The sequence below is a fragment of the Anser brachyrhynchus genome, assembly GCF_964034855.1.
Source record: "Anser brachyrhynchus genome assembly, chromosome: 11".
Classification (NCBI taxonomy): domain Eukaryota; kingdom Metazoa; phylum Chordata; class Aves; order Anseriformes; family Anatidae; genus Anser; species Anser brachyrhynchus.
Genome location: NC_137706.1, coordinates 13,017,455 through 13,032,756, shown reverse-complemented (window position 1 = coordinate 13,032,756; position 15,302 = coordinate 13,017,455). Strand labels below are relative to the sequence as shown.

General features: G+C 38.3%; 1 protein-coding gene and 1 long non-coding RNA gene across 2 annotated transcripts in view; one reads left to right on the top strand and one right to left on the bottom strand.

Annotated features, from left to right (window-relative positions):
* Positions 1–15,302, bottom strand: part of TMC3 (transmembrane channel like 3) — a 283,418-nt gene that overhangs the window by 227,017 nt on the left and 41,099 nt on the right. The gene's annotated exons all lie outside the window — the stretch shown is intronic.
* The window catches only part of LOC308201067, a 28,447-nt gene continuing 21,542 nt past the window's right edge, over positions 8,398–15,302 (top strand). The window contains exon 1 of the long non-coding RNA XR_013956020.1: positions 8,398–8,838. This is a non-coding gene — a long non-coding RNA (uncharacterized lncRNA). The remainder of the gene's footprint in view (positions 8,839–15,302) is intronic.

The following is a 15,302-nucleotide window of genomic DNA, read 5'->3' as shown; positions in this document are numbered from 1 at the left end:
CCATATTAGTCAGGCAGATCACTTTACATGGCTGGGTAGTCTGAAAGATTCCATGAGGATTCCAGATGTAAATTCTTGACAAAAAAGGAAATGATAGAAGTGTCTCAAAGATTTATTTTTACTTTCTGTTCAGCACAGTGAGCGCACGGTAGAATAACAAGTCCATTCATTCATAATTGCAGATGTTTTACACATCTTGCTGAAACATGTGCATTAATGTGTTATACAGAGCACCTCTCTTCTATTTCCAAATTGTTACAATAATTACTCTTTGATTTGGAGGTTTGAAGTGTATACACATATGCATAAACTCTTTGAGCTCCTGTTATAGTTAACACTTTTACAACTTAGGTCAATCACAAATCGAGTTGTCTCGTCACTGGAAGGTAGAGATGCCGTAGAGTTATTGATACATAACTACACGGTTTGCACTGATAAATTCTGGCAAGCAAAGGAACTACGGTTCATTCCTGCACATTACACAGTGCAAACCTCTTCACCCATGTTAGCTGATAACGGCACCTCATATAACATGGGTATTTTTATAACCACTGTGAGATTACTTCCAGTCATTTTGCAAATCTCACAATCTAACTGGTTTGTGTATATAAAACTTTTATAGTATTCACAGGTACTATTTCAAACAAAGTGGAAAAATACTATGAAGCAAGAGAACAAGATTTTGAGGAACAAAACCACTAGATTAAAAAATTCTATCTTTCTTTCAAGTCTCTTCTTCTCCTGTTCCTTCTCTTTCCTTGCCCTCCAAATCAGTAGGATACTTTACTGCAAAACACTGTATTGCATTTCCCCTCAATTTTATAAACAATGCTTCTTTTTAGCCTGACATGCTTCCAAAGGCATTTCACCTCCAACCATGTTGTTCAAAGATTATTCTTTGCATCTTTCTCAATCCTGCCAACTTTTCCTACCCAAAGTTGTTTTTCACCAGAATTATTTATTTACTAGTAACATTATCTCCAGTCATGGGACCACTGCATCTGATCTCCATTTTTCCTTATGATCTTTTCACACATTTCTTGTATGAAGAAGTCCAACTGATGCTTTTTCAACTTGAACACCTATGCCTAGTTACTTAAGTACGAATAAATGTAAAAGAAGCTGCCTAGTTTTCAGGAGTCCCAATTCCTTCAGTCCACTGACTAAAGCCTATTTTGCCACTTCATATGTTCTAAAACATGATCTATTTTCAATGTCTTGGTACAGACTCAGGTGCTTAACTAAACAAAACTATCAGATTGGTAAGCTTCGACCATTTTGCTAAAAAAAAAAATAAATCGATCAACCAAAGAATTTAAATATCATCCCAAAGCAACAACATATAATATATACATATGGTTTTATGCTGGAAGAGATTAACAAAAGTAGTAGTGCTCCCAGATTTGTTTGCAAGAACAAAACAGTCATTGAACAGTGTGAAAACAAGTTACGGAACTACCGGTGACCACTATGAAGTTGCATTAATTTTCTTTGAACAAAATAACACTCAAATCTGTACTTAGTACCCATTTCCCAAAGTAACACTACTTGAACTTGGACTTCTTTTCATGTTACCACTGTAACTGTAGCACTTGCCATAAGCTCCAGGAAGAAGTGCTAGCACTAAGTGCACGGTGTGACAGCCATCGCAATTATATTACCACAAAAACACAAATAGAGGGTCTCAAAGGGCTTGGAAAGCACTGTTGTTGTTGTTTTCCTTAGTTTGTGGTGGTGTTTATTTTGTTGCTCTCATTTTTAAGAGATGTTTTTCTCAAGCAAATGGAAAAAAAATACTTCATTGAGAAATTAACGCAAGAGGAACTTTTGGATACTGTAATGGTACATGGAAGCTTTTTGGTCTTTTTCACATCCCTGGAACATCCTGGTTAAATTTGATAATGAAAGACTACAGAGACATGAGGAAGCACATTCAGGAAGCGTGCCCAGCTTCCCCTCCGAGCCCACAGCTTTACAGCTTAATTCCCTCAAAACAAATGGTTGTTGCAGAATTTGTGCAACTTGTCTCCATTTCAAGGGGAAGCTGGATAAAGGGGTGCACTGATATATAATGGAGCCATTATAGACTCCTAAACTACTTAGGATGTCAGCACAGAGCAAATATAAAAGCATACTATTAAGGATTTCGCTGCATAGACTACACTTAAGATCTTCTCTTTTTCAGGGATGGTGCAACATTTCTTTGTGCTCTCTATACGTTTTCCCCACATACAAAAAAAAAAATCCAGCTGTGTGTACTTTATTAACTGAATGAATAGGGAACGACCTGCATTTTTGCATGCATTCACAAAATTCCCACCTCAAGGACTGCCTGGAATTCCTGATTGACCTGGATGCTTGATTCTTAATTTAAGCAAAGTCAAAAAACCTATTCGTCTGGATACACAAATAAAAATGGTAGGTTCCCCCCGTCCCCCCCCCCTTTTTTTTAAAATCTGTATGCCACTGACTTTTCATATAGTTAACCTAAAAGATTACATACAGCATGAGAAAATATGCTTCACGTTATTTGTATAGAAAGGTACATAATGGAAAAACTACTGACACCAAAGCAAGTTGGCCCAACCTGCCACCAAAACACTGCATGTGACAGTTCTTTTAAGCTTGGAGAGTTCTCTTGAGTATTTATATCTTAAATGTAGATGATATACACATATAATTTTGTTTAGTCTACAGCTACGGACAGATAACTACTGAAGAAAATTCCTATCAATGCTGGATACATACTGACAGTCTCAAATACGCTGCATAATTACTCTTGTTGGAACACTGGCAAAGTTTATTTTTACCCTATCATTTCTACATAGAATAATTTAATAGGCTTACATAAACAAATTGTACATGATACAAAATGAATTATAAACATGTCAAAGCAGGAGAAAGAATTAGTGATGATGGCTGAATCTTGAAAAGCTTCAGGTTCCATTTACAAAGGGTCTTTCTTGAACTTTATATGAACTAAATAAATCTGAAAAACCAGGGTGAAGATAGAAGTAGCATTTGTGAAAATCTCTCGACCCCACTTTCAGCTTTCTATCCAGGTGAGAGGTAACAGAAGCGTTATTTTTGTAGGACTTTGATATTTCTGCTTCTGGTTGTTGCTGAAGTTCAGAATTGCGGTTTAAGACCCACACAAGAAGTAAAGGAAAGTTACAGAAGCATTTTGGATTTGGGATAGAAAAGCCACGTGTTAATTCACACTCAACATAACTTAGTTCACCTAAGACATGTACATTACATGTATACGTACTATGTCCCTGAAAGAATGAAAAGCCAACCGTAGACTGAGGAACTCGACTTTTCACGTGGGTGAATGCTCTTGAGACAACTGATATGAGCTATTAGCTAGAGCAACGAGTGATTTAAGTTTACACAAATAACATACATCATGCTTCACTATCAGATTTTTTTTCATGACTAAAGGCTGGGGGTAAGGAAGTATGAGAAAAATTTGCCAGGAAAAGATGGTTTTCACCCCTGTGAGAAAGCCAAATTTTTCTAACATGGTAATGAAGCAAAAATTAATTATTTTGGTGGAGGACATTTCTTTTAGAGTGTCAAGAAAATCATTATCTTTTGAACTAATATTTCGTTTGGTGTGAAAAAGTAGTTTTCCTCTGAATCAGAAATTCAAAAACAGGGATACTAAAAGCATACAGATTTTCCTATATGAACAAACTAATGTGAAAAGAGTTTAGGTTTCTGTTTGCTTTTTGAAATAGTTCTATATTCATTGTATAGCACATTTAAGTTTAAAAAGTGAATTTCGATTACAAAAAACCTAAATTATTTTGCACATGGCATTGCATTGTGGAGGCTTTGAATTTTTTTCTCTTGAATACTAAAAGCTTGTGTTGAGACGCTAAAGCAATGAAACAAAATCTACAGAAGAAAATGGAATTATATAGCCTTAAGCATTATGGTATGTGGAGCCTGCATGCTGTTCTTTGTTAAACAAGTGCCATGCTCCCTGTCTGTCAGGGCTCCCATTTTCAGCAATAGTTCAGTGCTGCCTCTCTAAATGACACATAGCAAAGAAAATAAGGTTTTCAATGAAGCCTTACACAATTAAAATGGTAAATATTTCACATACTATTCTGGTGTCTGCAGGAGGCAAAGCTTCATGTGGAGATAACTTATCCACCACAGCCAAGGGAAATGAAGCAGTTTCAGCCATCAGATGGCATGCTTAAATACGTGCTCCAAAGAGATTGTACGTGCTTTGCTTTGTTTTAATAAAATAAAATAAAAAAAAGGAAAGAAAAAGAAAAAAAGGTGGAGGTGGGGAATAGGCCAAATTGCAAAAAGAACAGTTCAATCTTGTAAGACATGCAGTACCTATGGGTCATACTGTACTATTGATTTTTTTGGCAGAACTCTTCTTTGATTTCTACAGGGAGTTTAGCTTAAAAATTGATGAGACAATATGCCCTTATTAAAGCAGCCATGTTAGGAAAAAAATCTTACCTGTTTAAGGCTCACTCCTGCTCCCACTGACATCTGTGACAAAACTGTCTATTATAATAGAACAGGATCATACCTTCAAGCCCCAATATTAAAACCCCTTAGACCTACAAAGCTAGCTTGAAGAATAAATACAACTGTCTGCAAATAAAGTTAGCAAGTGCCTACAGCTTGCAGGATTGGGGCTCAAGTTGTTGCCTGGGTTCTTAGAGCCACTTGCCTCCACCCCACCTCCCTTAGAAATGCAGGGAGAATAGAAGTATGACCATAACACAGAATTTATCCACACACGCAAGCAGAATTTATCCACGTCAGGTGTATCAATTTCTCAACTGGTAAACAATCAAGATTTTCCACTACCTCTGTAACATTAATAGGGTGCAATCCTAATAAAACTGTAGGGCTTCCCAGTCCAAATCTTAGCCCATTCATGGGAAGGAGCAAGCAGCAAGTGAGCCACAGGAGGGCTCCATTACTGCTCCCCATCTCTGTTCTGGGCTGCACACACCTCGGAACAAAAGGTGGGTTGCCAGAATGGGAAATGACAGCTGTCTATCTAGCAGGGTTATTTAGACATCATGCAAGCTCTACTATAAGAGGGTTACAAAGTTTTGAAAGACAACTCTGCAGTTCATAATAGGCGCAACTTACTGAAGGATTTTATGTGTCGCGCTTCTTGGTTCTTTAATTTGAAAACACAGGAGCAAGGGAAGATCAGTGTCATTGCCTAGCTTTTGTCTATAACTGCCTGCAAAAACAAGGTAACATTTCACTTTTATGTCATATGGAAGATTTTTGTGTGTGCAGCACAGAGGCCAGTGTCTGTAACAGCAAATTTGCTCTGCAGTTATTACTGACTGTTTGCATCAGAACAACGCTCCAGTCCAAGTCCCCCATCTGTCCTCTGCTGGGCACAAACATCGCACATTTTCTTCCATGAAGTCCACAGAGATAAAGAGTTGAAAAAGATACTGAATCATGAGGGGGAGAGAGTTGGAAAGTTAAGACAATGTGACAGCACCATGTGCTAGAACTCAGCTGCAAAAGCGTTCCAGATGCATAGTGCCGCCTGCTATGGCACTTCAATTTTCTCAAGTGGCCTGAGTTTTCTCAGCCAATTTGCAATTTCAGAGAATAGTTTTGCCTACTAAACAAGTGTAGAGGGGGAGAATCTTCCACCAAACCTGAGGAAATGACTTCCCATTCCCCTCTCCTCATTATACCAGCTGTTTCCAAACCCCATGTTCAGGATTCTCCCACCATAGCTGTGTAATCTCGGTTCACAACTATCACCTTAATCCAAGAGTGATTCTCTAGTACAAACCTTAAGGATGGTCACTTAGCCAACAGGCCTTAAGTTTCTCCGCTTTTCCATCCCTGGTTTTCTACAGCTTTTTGTTCACATACTCAGAGTCAAGCATTTCATTTTGTTCCAATAAAAAGTGTTTTTCAGGGTTTCTGCCAGAACAGCAAGGTCAGCAGGATTCCAACCAAGTGCAACAGGAATAAATGCAGGAGTAAATGCAGAATATCCCCATCACCTGCAAAGTGCTGATAATGACAGCAGCTGAGCTGGAGAAGCACTTGAATTATTTAATCTGGCTGTGGTAGGGATTAATTAGATACTGTCTTTAAAGTGCTTTGAACATGAAAAGCACAAGATAAATGTGCTGTCTTCAGCCTCATCGCTACCGCTATGCCTAATCCTACCTAACAGTATAAGGTATCTTGTGAACCTTGGGCGTTATACTGGGCTGTTTTAGTGGAGAACCAGTTCCATCCTTGCATAGCCTCAGACAGAACCATGGCCAGTTTCACTCTGATCAATAGTTCAAGTTGTTTGAAGATGTTAGGAAGACTGTAAGATTAAAATGCAGTACATTTTCAATTGAATATCTAGCCATACTACAAATAAATCTTTACATACTTTTAAAACAAGTGACAATTGATCACTGGTGAGATCTTTTGCAAAAATAATCTGCTTTTCACTCAGATCAGCACAACAGTAAGTCCTAATGTATTCTGGTTAAAAAAAATACAACAATAAAGGTAAAAATCACTATTATTGTTGTGTAAAGCATAAGCAGCTGTGACAGTAACAAAGCAATTATCAGCTCTCTGGCTTTGACATTTTGACATTTCATACACAAACATCATAACTCCTGAGGCCCAGTCTGGTGGTCCTACGACTGTTTACCTCCCTTTGAAAATCACTTCTACCATTAAGACCTCAGAACAAAGCTGAGGAACCCTTTCACTTAGCACTCTTGGTTAGACTGAATTCAGACAACAGTACCGCTGCAAGTGGTAACCCCAGACTTCAATTAACTCTTGAAAAGCAGCTTTCACTTAAATGGATGAGAGGAGAAAAAGATTGACATTCTGCTGTCTGATTGCACATTTACTGGCAATGAAAAGTGATAGAATTACACTGTATAGAAAATAAATGCAAGTTTTCTTTCCTTCAGAGTATCATCTTTAACTTCCATATGACTTCTTATTCCCAGATGTCAGAAGCAAAGCCAGGTAAACATAGTTCAGAAGTACGACAAAGTTAGATGTCAACATACAAGACAAGTACAGGACACAGACTGCCATGGACTATTTTTTCCTGCAGTATTCTGAGGAACTAACAAACATTTGACACTAGTAATTGTTTTCGTTTTCGTCTAATATCCCACCAAGAAATTGGTCTGCAAAGGTAAAGTCAAGGGGCAGGGGTCAATTTGATATCTTAAGATCAATGACAAAAGAAACCCACTTCTCACACAAGAGAATAAACTTACATTCTCTGTCCTGTTTTTCTTTTCCTCAATTTAGTTGTTGTTTCTTCATCATAACACTAAGTACTGAAATTATCCAGCTACTATGAAACACGATGAAGGCAATAGCACAAGTTCGATGCAGAAACAGGTGCAGGGGCAGACGCACACTAGCTAACATACGAGAGAGAACAAGGAATCACAAAGTTCTTCAGTACTCCTGCCGTAAGAGCTTTCAGACATCCCCTTATCTTGGTAAATAACTTCACATGAGGATATTTGGGCCTTTTTTTGATTCAATCTCTTGTTGAAAGGACAATATCCTACAGCCAAGCTCCATGACATAACCCAGTGAGAGACAGCACGATAACTCAATTTCATTCGGTTTCTATCCAGACAAACTGTGAGGTAAGTAGATTTTAGATTCAGGTAAGTTACAATTCTCCAAGTCACCTGAAAAATTCTGCAGCTTTTTCCCAGAATGTTTTATGACTCTCCCTACAAAACATGCTAGAGATTTGCTATGGAATTTTATACACTGACTTTTCTTAAGATGTCTCATTTTATTCCTTGTCTTAGAGCTGAGAGAGCACAAGAGTGCATACCTCAGTTCTTAACAACTGAAAGTTCAGTGAATTGCAGAAAAAGAACTAGGGCGGAAGAAATAGAATGGATAAAGCAGAGCATCCTCCAGAAAAAGGATGGAAGGCAGATACAGATTTATCCTGGCAAACTGAATTTCTAGGAAATGCTGATACCTCACTGTGTTGCTGAAATTAGAGAAACTATGCAGGTAGCAATTAGCTACTATAGTTTCTCCCTACTTAAAATGATTGTTCAAGGCTATGCTGTAATATGCAGTTGGTCATACCATATTCAGCATGCAACTGTTGGCACAAAAAAAATACCATTTATTCAATATCAACTTTAAAATCAAATTGAAAGCTGAGTGGAGAAAAATAATGGTTCTTTTCTTGACCCATTCTGCATTTGTACTCCAATCTACACCCAACACACAGCTTTGTTGTACATTTTGTATGAGTGCCCTCTATAATTAAACCTTTATTCAAATCTCCCCCCGCCTTCTCCATCACTCTTGGTTGGATCAAAACAGTAGAGACAAAAACTGAAACATGCCCAGGGTGCAGAAGCAGAGAGGAAGAGATTATTTAATGAAGTACGCTAATGGTGGTGGGGAGAAAGGGGGCTGATTTTCACATCTCAGAATTGTTGAGCCTACAAATATTACTGAAATCACATTTGGGAACAAAGCTCTGCTTTAAGCAAGTTCATCCATGAGTGTTGCTAAGCAATGGAGAGAAGGCAAGAGAGAGGGAGAGTGCCTGACTTTAGGATTATAGAAGAACAGAGAGGAGAAAAGGCACCACGGTTTCTACATAGCCTTATTTATAGTGAACATTAAAGTTCTGTGTTTTCCTTGCCTGTCTTCCAAACTGTTCATACCTCAATTAATTAGATCTGGTTCAGTATCTGTACCAACATATATCCAGCTTGCGGAGGGTTGTGCTGCATCCTGGAGCACCAGCAGTTACGCACCAGAACTGTTAACATCTGTCTCCGGATTAAACAGGTAAGAACTGCAGAAACTGTCCTGATATAGCTATTGTAGAATTTGTTCTCTTGTATTTTAGAGAAATACTGCAGACACGTGTTTTTATATAATTTAAACTATGCACAGTATGGAAAATTAAATGCTTGTGTTAGCAACAGCTTGTTCTAACTCCGTTGTTAGGCTACTAGCTACAGAGGTATTTTATCAGCCAAGATACATACATGCTGTAGCTTCACCCGACTTCAGCGAAGTTTGCCAACTTTGTACTGATATCTTGGTATTGCAACATTCTTGCTCTGCTCTTAGTAAGATTACCTCCAATCTTTAGGAAAACGACACCGTTTCAACTGTAGACAAATACTTTGCATCTTATATTACTTCAAGGCAGAAAAAAAATCGTCACCTTGTTCAGTTAAATGCCTGCTGTAAACCATAGCATGTACATTTGGTACAGCATGCACATCTGTGGAGCATGCATTGTTGGGATGGTAAACTGATTTTTTTTTTTTTAACCTGGCAGCTGTTTAGGGGTGTGCAGGAGGGAGAGAGTTCTTTATTTATTCATTTTAAATCATCATTCATACTTTGGAATGCTCATCTTCTCGTGACTCAATTATATTCTGCATGCTAAGGTATTTGTAGGCTTCCAAGTCATTTCATGGGCATTAAACATTTACTGTCTACTTGTATTTTTAAGACTTGCTAATAACTTATCAGGAAGGAGAGCAATATTTGTTGCTGAATAACAGTTGTCTGCATACACAGCACGAATTAGTAGCAGCATTTCTCAGACTGAGATCCTAAAATGCTAGGATCACTAGCTAGTCACTGTTCTAGTTAGATTATGAAGGATTATGAAGGCCTCCCCAAAATTCAGAATGTCCCAGACATATTATCCTTGCTGCATCTCAGCACATGAGAAGCATTTCCCTGACAGGTAAATGGCATTTAACAGACAAAATGATGAAAGCTAACCAAGAAGATTCAGGTTTGTAACTACATTTTTTATTTCACATACCTTCAATTAATATTGTGAAAAGGAGGGTCTCTGGACCAAATATTTTAAACTCAGAGATTCTCGGACAGCAATGTGATAAGTGAATTGCTGAGATCAGAAAGTTTTGCATGCTCAGCACACAAAATAGGTCACCTGTTGTACCATATTTACACACACAAACACGCACAGCTCCAGCAGCAAATCAATGGGCAGTTTCTTTTACAACTGAACAGACACATAGCCAAACCACTTTTCATCCTCCAAGAAATCATGCAGGCAGGCCACTAAAAAATGATCAAGTGGAAATATAAACTAGGCTGGAAGAAGGATTCTGTGGACAACCGTGGCATTAGTTTTATATAGCAAAACCCTGGAAACAGAAAACATATGTAGAAAGCGTCTGGATATGCATGATGCTGCATGTTGTATTACCCCATTAATCTATTATTTTTTTCTTTTGCTTTTTGTTCATGAAAAGAAAGGAAGGGGAGAAGAAATCTTTCCTATCAGCAGCAGCAGGGGTTGCTGCAGGAAGATGATAATTTCCTCCTGCTATGCTGCTGACAACCACCGAGCTGCACAGGAGGAGCAAAGCATTTCAATCACGGAATTGAAAAACACAGCAGTTCCTAAAGCTTCATCTCACCTTGGTTGATTTACATAAATTCAGATTGAACTGTTTCACTGTCGAATTATGTTATATATGGAAGATAACAGAGGAGGAAGAATTAGTGTAATTTCTAGTTTGTGTATAGGAGGCAGGGTGTCTGCGTGTATAAACACTTCTGAGCATCCTGGATAGACAGACGCCACTGAATTCCTTAAAAGCACCATGCAGACCTGCAGGCTCCCTGACTCCACACTGTATGCTTTAGGAACTCCATACTACTCAAAAATACATCTTTCAAAAAATAAAAGATAAGAAGTATCTTATTAATAACCAGCAAGCCCAGGTTCAATCCAGTGACCACTGAAGTCATCAGAAAACCTGTGACAGAGGCCTAGGGGGTTTGAGTTTTGGCTCCGGCTCTTTCATCAGACTGTCATTGTAACAAAGGAACCCCATAATAGGCTGCTAAGATAAATGCAAATCTTGCATCAGAGAGTCAGGCATCCCCCGAATTAAAAATTTGAGCACACAGCAGCTTATAGGCAGCAGCTCTGGGCATGTGGCACAACATCTGTTACAAAAACACTAGAAAGCAGACCTGCGGCAAACTGGACCTCTGCCAGCTCTCAAGATCCAACCCACCCCCCCCGACAAGGCTGTCAGTAAAGGGACAGATGGCAGCCAACGCACTCTAGGAGAGCTGGTTCAGTTAACAATCAAGTATGCTAAATGATTTCAGATTCACTCCACATCCGGCATTGCATTTTACGTTGAATCATTAACACTATGCCCTAATAGAAATATAGTTTGGTAGTAAAACAAACTGCTGCATTCTGCATCTTACAAGAGTTTCTCTGGAACAATTTGTTAGGGAACATTAGAACTGCCTTCCTTAATGAAGTCAAAATTTGCCAAGTTTACCAGGCTGGTTTGTACATAATCTTAAATTCTGCAGTATTGAAAGAATGCGGATGGAAACAAATATTAAGATGCAGGTCAGTTGATAGCACAAGTTGTTCCCACGCATGCGCTCAGCTGAAAGAGCAGAGTAGATGTTAACTGTGCACAGCATATGGGATACTGCATCGTGGTGGCTTGTCCGCGTTACCAGAGTACATCACACCGACCTCTCCTGGGAAGGCAGCTCTCACAAGCAGCGGTGTGGGTGACATGGTTGTCACCCGAGCACACTGATGGGAAGTTTCATCCCTGGAAAATTAATATTTCTTGGCTTTTGTGGGTAAAGTTCATAAGCAGTTTGGATATTATACCTCCAGGGGGCAAATAATTCTGCACTGAACACTGGCAAAGAGCACGCAGAACTTTAGGCATTATGAAAAGTAGTTTTTAATTCTTCCTCTTTACAATCATGTCTTTAACAGCATGTTTTGTAGGTGTAGTGACACTGTACCCAATTGCTTTGCTTTTCCTTTAAGTAGCAGGGCGAGAATACTTTTTTTTTTTTTCCCCTCCAAAGATGAGGACTGAATAAAACTGAAAAATGCAAAGCTTTTCTAATGGGCAATCAACAAATTAGTAATTTACACAGTCAGGTACTGGCCTACTGGAGAACTGCAGGTTATCTGATGTGCTTTAGCGACATTAAATAGTGCTGTGAAAGACTTGTCCTTCAGATTCACCCAAGAACTTTCCAAAGGCATAGATCTTGTACTACTTCAAGTACTGAGCCAAGGACAGCTGAGCTGTGCTACACGAGGATGACCTGAGAACCTCTCACAAAGCCATGAACCTGCCTATGGTCAGTCAATCAACATTACGTGGATCTCCTGCTAACTGTCCTTTCTGCTTATGACATCGGTTTTCTGTAGAGGTATGTAGATGGCATCACCACAGTTATAATTGGAAAATCAGCAGTAGCAGACAGGAACTCATCTGCCCTGCTCTTCTAATTCAGACTTGGAAACGTGATACAAGAATTTCAGAACAGGAACAAGAACTCCACAGTTTGGCTGAGCTCCTTCACAGTCCACTCTGTGTGGCTTGCCTTTCTCCTAGAAAAGAGGCTGAATATTTTGACTAATAGCCCATGATCACTGAAGTAGAGAGATCAGAGATGCAATTTTTAAGAAGTGCAATGCTATCAAAAATAGACAGAAGCATCTTCATCTTCTGGCTCAACTTTTTGAAAATCTGATGAAATTTAGTGAAATTTACTCAGTGAAATTTAGTCTTTGCCTTACTTCTTTAAAATAAATCTTCTGAGGGCATAAATTATCAAGAGAGGAGACACCAACCAGCTCTATGAGAACAGCTGAAAAATAGTTGTCTTTTCTTGGCACTAATCATCTGGTAAGTCTGCAAACGAAGCTATTCAAAAAATGAATTACAGAAAAGCTGCATGTCACTATTTTCAACAGTCAAAGATATGCTTTATCAGATATAAAGTCACAAAAGAATATGAAGAAGGCAGGACAAATTAGCTACAACATAATTAGGAACGCTAGATTCATAATATTCATTCATAATGCTAGACGGTCATAAAGACAGAAAATTTGGCTCCCAGTGGAAACTTACTTCTCATTTTTCTTCTTCATTCTTACTACAGACTTTCATCAACAACAAACCTATCAGATACGTATTTTTATCACCACTTCCACAGAACAATTATGCTTCAAAACCACTCTTTAGACTGGAATTGGCAAAACCCAATTTCTAGTCTGGTTTTTCAGCTACAGGTCCACACTTCCCTCTTCTGTCTCCTGGCAATCTGTCCTACGTCGTCTCATGAGAGAAACCGAGAGAATTCTTTGGAAAAAAATGTTTTGAGGAAAGCCATTTATGGACAGCAATGCACAGTATCATTAGCCCCAAACGAGGCAACTGCAGAATGCTGCTCCCTGGGTGTGATTAGCTATTCATAGATCAACAGAAAGCTTTCACTGGCAAGGAGGGGAAGGGCTGTTGGTGGGTTTTTATTCCCATCTGTCAGCTCGGCAGCACCAATGGTGCTGAATGAAGTCTTTCTGCTCATTCAGCATCTGTGGTCTAATACTTGCCAAGAGTTTAATCTTGACCTCTCGGTTTGTTCCTACAGTACCCGGGATTCCCAGGTGGCCTCTCAGCCAAAATTTAACCTAGTCTAGGACTGCTGAGCTTGCAGAATCAATCTGCACTAGACCATGTTTGTTGAGGCAGCGTTGACTAGCAAAACCCACAACACTGACATTTCTTAGATGCTCTAAATACTCTATTATGCAGTCCACTAAGATTAGGTCTTGCAGTTTTGGGGAAAGCGAGCAAGCAATTATCATCAAAACACAGCAATTTGATAAATTAAAAAAGGAGATCAAAGATAAGCAGGTGGTAAAATTGGTAGCAGGAAGTTTCTGCATTTTTCTGTAGTTATCTAGTATTCCAGCCACCCTGGACCAAATTTTTCACCTTATATCATCTCGGACAATGTGAGACATCAGCAAATGTCACAAGGGGAATACAATTTTACGGTCAATCTAAGATATCCACATCTAAAATAGTTGTGGAGGATGTTATATAGATCATCTATGAGTTCAACTTAATTTTTATATACATCTTTTCCCCTATCTCCTTATCATTTCCTTTAGCATCTTCCACTCACTGTTTCCACAACTCATATTTGTGCAACAAAAACATGGTTATGTTGCATATGGTTATGTAGTGGAATGCCTGGGGAATAAGGTACATTGATAAAAATCTTTGTTTTAATCATGCAATTAAAAACTCAATACTCATGTTGCAATAATAATACTTACAAAACATTACCTATGCAGAAAGCTACAGAAGTAGAATCAATATGACAGCCTTAATCTTCTTGCCCGGGCAGGTAAGAGGTTGTGTCCTATTCAAGATTACTTAGAAAGAACACATGTTCCTTGTGAATGATGTCATTCATGTCTAGTAATATACAAATTAATTCATGCCAGCACTGGCAATGTTGGGTTATTTTTTTTTTTTTTTAGTTACTAAGTGTACTAATTTTTGGCTGAGATTTTGACTGTAGATTTCCTATGGATTTTACAGCCTCTGTGGAGAAAAGTAATATACTTTTTTTTTTTTCTGAAGCACTGCACAATATGGAAGCTTTTATTTAAGAAACAAGAAAAAACACTCAACTTTCCTAGTAACACTATGTAACTAACTGGGCTAAATGAAGTCATATGTTATGAATAGATTTTATTCTGTTAGGGCACCTATAACGTTAACACAGAGCGGTTATCACAAAGGCCCAATAATAGCTACCTGTTCTGATCTTCTTGCCTTGAGGAAACGGCACTGTCTCCAATACGAAAAACAAAATAACATCATATTAAACATGCAAAATCCAAGAAGGTTTCAGCTTTGAGTATCCTTTGATCTTTCATAACAGAAGGAAGTGTAAACCAAGATCAAGTTTATTAAGCACAGATCAAAGTGCATTCAAGTTCCTTCCTTTCCAACAGCGGTTAAAGACTGGAGTTAAGTTTCTTATAGAAAATTTTATATTTACAGGTTATTTCTGCAATATAATATTTTAACTTAAAAATCCAACTGCTGGACACTGCAATCCATATTCCTCCTAGCTCTAACTTTCAAACTGTTAAATTGTTTTTTGTTCCCAACATTAGGATGTATGTTAATTGAGAGCACAGACTTGTAGCGCTCTTTCTTACTGAGAGTGAACAGTGTTGTTGGTGTAATATGACAAAACTTAGTCTGAGCATTATTTTAAAATTTATTTTATCCACATTAGATATCCTTGCAACCAATTCAGCTTTTACTGCATTTTAGTAGCAAGATATTGGTGGTACAGGTTAGCTGAAAACTCACTGACTATTAAAAAAAAAAAACAAAATTTTGAAAGCACCTTGAAAACTGCCTTCCGTTCCTAGCACCATGTGA